General features: G+C 42.3%; 1 protein-coding gene across 1 annotated transcript in view; it reads right to left on the bottom strand.

Moving 5' to 3' along the window:
- Positions 1-4,494, bottom strand: part of aebp1.L (AE binding protein 1 L homeolog) — a 35,775-nt gene extending 31,281 nt beyond the window's left edge. Inside the window, exon 1 of the mRNA XM_018253466.2 lies at positions 4,138-4,494. The gene's annotated coding sequence lies outside the window, so the exon portion shown is untranslated. The remainder of the gene's footprint in view (positions 1-4,137) is intronic.
- Between the last annotated feature and the right edge of the window lie 1,506 nt (positions 4,495-6,000).

A 6,000-nucleotide genomic window follows, 5' to 3' on the forward strand; every position in this document is an offset into this window, starting at 1 on the left:
TACACTCGGTCTGTCGGCAGCTTTTGTCGGCCCGAGTATGGCCACCTTTAGACTCTCAGTTATATTAATGCCAGGGCTGAGTTATAGCAAATACTATATAAAAATCATCTGGATCCTCACAACAGCCCTTTATCTTCAGCACATTTAATGGTGTTTATAATAGGGGTATTCCCCAGAGAAAGCCTTTCATTGAGAGAAGCAGGACAGCCACAAGCATAACATCCATCTTAATACTCACTAAGGAATACTGATTATGTCCTATTTCCTGTAAAATTACCTAAATTGGTCCCAACTGTGTATACTGCATATTTAATTTCTAGCTTTGCCGTTCCAGAGGTGGAAAGAGACAATTGAGGGCTTCAGTGCAACAGTCTGACATGGGCCCCCTCCCGTTTACATTCAGAGAACATAGTAACAACCAGCACTGATAGGCCCAGAGGGCACCTAAAGTTTCTGCGCCCCAGTTCCACTACACTGAACACACTGTGTATAGTTCTAGCCCTACATAGTTCAAAACAGATGTGTGCCCTGACATGGTTCCAATGTGCAATGACCTTATGTTTATAATGATTTCTTTCTAAGGGGACATTTCCCAATCCCACATGCACATAGCAGAGAGAAATTGGTAGATGGGAGTGGTAGGATTAAAAAACGGGTAATCATTAATGGGGGTTTAAAGGAACAGTAACACCAAAACATAAAAGTGTCTTAAATTAATGAAAATGTAATGTTGCCCTGCACTGGTATGTATTTGCTATAGAAACACTACTATAGTTTATATAAACACAAGTTGCTGTTTAGCCATAGGGACAGCCATTCAAGCTCAGGGGACATACCTTCCAACTGTCTCGTTTTTAGAGGGACAGTCCCTCTTTTGACAGCACAACCCGCAGTCCCTCATTTGTACTGGAAAGTCCAGCTTTTCTCTGCACTGAACAGCCAGAAAAAGAAACAACGTTTCTAACTTAATTGGCTTTTGGCAGAGAGCACAGAACAGCCACCAGGTGCACTTGGAAACTTTTGTAACAATTTCCAGATAAGTAATTGTAACAATATAAGATAACAGGTCCCTTGGGAAAAGTTAGACTCGCAGCTTAAAGGGCAATTCACCTTCATTAGCAAAACTGTAATAACACATAGAAACCACAGAAATGTGTTTAAACTTTCATAACCTGCCAAATTTTGCAAAATGAACATGGGGGTGTGGCCCAAAAATGAGTGTAGTCGTAAATTGCCGCGCTAAGCATGCCCACTTTTTTGTCCCTCTTTCTGTTCCAAAATGTTGAGAGGTATGGGATATGCAGTATATAGCAGATTCATTCTGAAGAATCCCATTGTATACTAAAGACCTTATCTGTTATCTGCTGTGTAACCTGAGCCTTTTCTTCTTTGAATGGCTGCCCCCATTGCTACACAGCAGTTTATTTATATAAACAATAGTAGTGTTTCTGAAGCAAACACACCAGTTTTACCAGTGCAGGGCAACACTGCATTATATTTTCATTACTTTAAAGGGATCCTGTCATGGGAAAACATGTTTTTTTCAAAACGCATCAGTTAATAGTGCTGCTCCAGCAGAATTCTGCACTGAAATCCATTTCTCAAAAGAGCAAACAGATTTTTTTATATTCAATTTTGAATTCTGACATGGGGCTAGACATTTTATCAATTTCCCAGCTGCCCCTGGTCATGTGACTTATGCCTGCACTTTAGGAGAGAAATGCTTCCTGGCAGACTGCTGTGTTTCCTTCTCAATGTAACTGAATGTGTCTCAGTGGGACATGGGTTTTTACTATTGAGTGTTGTTCTTAGATCTACCAGGCAGCTGTTATCTTGTGTTAGGGAGCTGCTATCTGGTTACCTTCCCATTGTTCTTTTGTTTGGCTGCTGGGGGGGGAAAGGGAGGGGGTGATATCACTCCAACTTGCAGTACAGCAGTAAAGAGTGATTGAAGTTTATCAGAGCACAAGTCACATGACTTGGGGCAGCTGGGAAATTGACAATATGTCTAGGCCCATGTCAGATTTCAAAATTGAATATAAAAAAATCTGTTTGCTCTTTTGAGAAATGGATTTCAGTGCAGAATTCTGCTGGATCAGCACTATTAACTGATTCATTTTGAAAAAAAATGTTTTTCCCATGACAGTATCCCTTTAAGACACTTTCATTTTTTGGTGTTACTGTTCCTTTAATGTTCCGCATTAATTCAGAACTATATGGGAGGCCTTAAATAAAGTATCTATAGCTATGCCACTGTGCAGCACCTAATTGTCACATATAATCAGCAGTATTGTAACTAGTATTGAGCTGTAAGCTGGAGCTTATTCAGCTGTGGAGAGACTAATAATTTTAAGTGGGACAAATTTAATAATACTGGGCAAATGTGCACTTGTACAATAACCCACAGCAACCAATTAGAGATTTGCTTACATTATACCACCCATGGTAGACTGACCCAAGCTAACTGCTCATTGGTTACTGCACAAGCAATGGAGCTCTATAAGTTCACATACACCACACTAAAGCCATGTGCAATCTATATTGCATTTTGTGACCATGTACAGAAAGACAAGGTATGATCCCCACATATGATACCAAAGAGCATTTGCAGCTTTTGCTGGAGGTCAGCAGGCTGGGCTTGCCTACTAGAAAATATTGCAGACAAATATTGGCACCGGGAACCAGCAGCCACATTCATTCAGTTTATTTAAAGTCTGAGCCTGTTTAGTCATGAAATCCCGCCCCACTCGCAGAGACACACATGGAGATTTGGGGAGATCAATCACCCAACGTCAAATCGCCTCTTTTTTGGGCGACTAATCTCCCCGCAGTACCTTCCTGCCAGCTAATATCTAAATCGCCGGCTGGATGGCACTCGGACCTTTTAGTTCTCCGAAGTCGCCCGAAGTTTCCTCGTGAAGAGTGCCATCCAGCCGGCGATTTCGATTATAGCCAGCGGCAAGGCAGTTCATGGAGATCAGTTGCCTGAAGAAGAGGCGATTTGTCGCCAGGTGACTGAACCCCCCCGAATCTCTATGTGTGACTCTGGGGCAGGGGCACACGGGCAGATTTCATCGCCTGGCGACTAATTGCCTCTTCTTCAGGGCGTCAATCTCCCCGAACTGCCTTCCGCTGTCTATAATGAGAAAACTCCAGCACAATGGCACTCGCGGTGATTCGATTTGCCTCACAAGGAAACTTCGGGCGACTTCAGAAATCGAAGCACCACAAGTGCATTGCCGCAGGGGGAAAGCAGTTTGGGGAGATTATTGCCCCGAAGAAAAGGCGATTTGTCGCCAGGTGACTAAATCTCCCCAAATCTGCCTGTGTGTCCCTGCCCTAAGAATCACATTGTGATATCAGATCACATCCAATGTTAAATGACCATATGTTGAAAGAAGTAGGATGGCACACACTTGTAGCAATTGTGCTAAAACATAGGTGCTTTATTTAGATCTCAAACACAACGTTTTGGAGGTGCCTTTCTGTAATTCCAAGCTTTCTAGATAATGAGTTTCCTGATAATGGATCCCATACCTGTATCTTTAAATTATTTTACTATGCTGAATCAGTACAGTATAGTCCGTTATCCGGAAACCTTTTATTCAGAAAGCCCCAAATTACAGGATGGCCATCTCCCATTTTAATCAAATAATTAAAATTCTTAAAAATGATTTCCTTTTTCACTGTAATAATAAAACAGTACCCTCTGTGTGATCCCAACTTTCATATAATCACTCCTTATTGTAGGCAAAATAGTGCTATTGGGTTTAATTAATGCTTAAATTATTTATCCGGAAAAACCCCAGGTCCCAAGCAGTCTGGATAAAAGGTCCTGTACCTGTACAACATATTGCTACACAATGTAACAGCCGACTTTACCTTTAGACAATCATGTTTTCTGCAATAGTTTAAATAAATACAGGTAATAAAAAACACTCATGTCAGTAATGTGAAATAATCCGAGTGTGTGATCTGCAAAGAGCAGTATGTGTGGTCACTATCTCATGTGTCTGGATCCTGGAGACTCCACAAGCATGGACTTGATCATAATCCCACTAAGCATGCACCATTCTAGCCCCGATTTAAGTGCAGCTCAGTAGTAAAGTTACTTGTAGCTGTTTAATCCCCACCTACCTCTTTTGACTTGGGGGGTAAGGTCTCAGGTGCCAGAATCCAATACACAACGTCGGGGGCGACTACGTTGGGGTGAGTGTCAGCCAACAAGCTGTCAGGGTAACAAAATCATGAATCCGCTGCACAAGGGATGTTAAAGCTGTCAGGTGATGGTGGGGGGCAGAATTGTATAGGGGCCACACAGGCAGACTGGATCCTCAAGGGCAGAAGTCGTGCTGAGCAGAGTGTGTCTGAATGGGGGGTGGTCTCAGTCCTTTCAGGGTGCAAGGGTAACCCCCAAAAAGGGATCCTCGTGAGTTCCTATTTTCCAGCAGTCTCAGTCTCTAGTCAGTACCTGACATCTGTAGCTCAGTAACTGCATCCAGCCCCTCTCTTCCCCCCTACCCTGCCCCCCCTCACCTAAATCCCTCCCAAGCACACAGATCATTTGGAGCCCATTCTACTGCCCCTTCTGCAGCACAAAGGAGGGGAAGGGAGAGAGACTGAGAGAAAGGAAGGGTTGCCAACTGAGTAGGGGTGATTTTAAGTTTTATATATAATTAATTAATATTTATAATTGTAATGCATTGTCCCCCTCAAGAAACCATTCGTCCCTTTTATAATATGTATAATTAAACCATAGAATTCTTAATGAATCAGATGAAAATTAAGCGTAGGACTGGCCAGATATGGGATGACTTTGACGTAGTTGGCCAGCTTAAATATATTGCAATATATGGACAACCAATCCCTGTGTTGTTTAAAGGGTAAGGCATTTTTTAGTAGCAGTATGCACAAAATGTCTCTGTCTTAAATATATTGATAATGGGTTGAGTGCGGAGGAATCTTGTATTTGTCTATATATATATATATATAGATAGATAGATAGATAGATAGATAGATAGAGATAGATAGATAGATAGATAGATATATAAATGGGGTGACTCATCTCTAAATATTAATGGGCCAGGCTCGTGCCTGGTTAGTTTATTTGGAAGTTTCCTTGGACTGTGTCTGTGCTTGTGGAATGAGTGGGAGGGAGCCATTCTGTGCCGAGGGGTGAACAGGGTCAGAAAACTGGCACATGTGTCTGAGGAGGAGGAGGAGGGTCATTGCTTTGGCTTTGAATGTGAGGTTTCTGTTTTGGTTGATGAAGTGCAGCTTTCCAATAATAAGAGAGGGGGTGAAATAGGACCTTTGGGAGACCAGGCTGACAGCGGAGAGCAAGGGGTTAAATCTGCATTTTCTAGCCCTGTAAATGTGGAAGTTAAAAATGATCTGACTATTTTATTCATGACAAATGTTATAGTTGGACTACAGCCCAAAAGTCATTTTATACACAAGGGCCCAGTGTCGGAATGGGACACCAGGGGCCCACCCAAAAACCTCTGACTAGGGGCCCACCAATTAATCTTAGACCAGGGGCCCACTCTTAGTAATATTATTCTTTCTCTCCTCACTCAACCTCTATTCTCCTAGTATCTTTTCTTTACATACTATAATCTATTATTCCATCTATTTCTCATAGAAATAATGAATGGCCATGAAATAGGCAAAATGTCTAGCAGCATAAGGGCCCACTGACACCTTGGCCCACTGGGACTTTTCCTGGTATCCCTGTGGGCCAGTCCGACACTGTGAGGGCCCTGAATAACCAGCAAAATACAGCCTTATAAACACTGCATAGTGATGTCATCAGCAATATTCGGTGCTTGGTGGTGTAGGCTGCCGGTCCAAATAGGGGCTACCAATAGCCAATTACAGCCCATATTTGGCACCCCTGAAACTATCTATAAACTTATGTTGCTCTCCAACTTTTTTTTTTACATTTGAATATGGCTCATGGGTAAAAAAAAAGGTTGGGGACCCCTGCTCTGGTTGGTT

This window comes from Xenopus laevis, chromosome 3L, assembly GCF_017654675.1.
Source record: "Xenopus laevis strain J_2021 chromosome 3L, Xenopus_laevis_v10.1, whole genome shotgun sequence".
NCBI lineage: Eukaryota > Metazoa > Chordata > Amphibia > Anura > Pipidae > Xenopus > Xenopus laevis.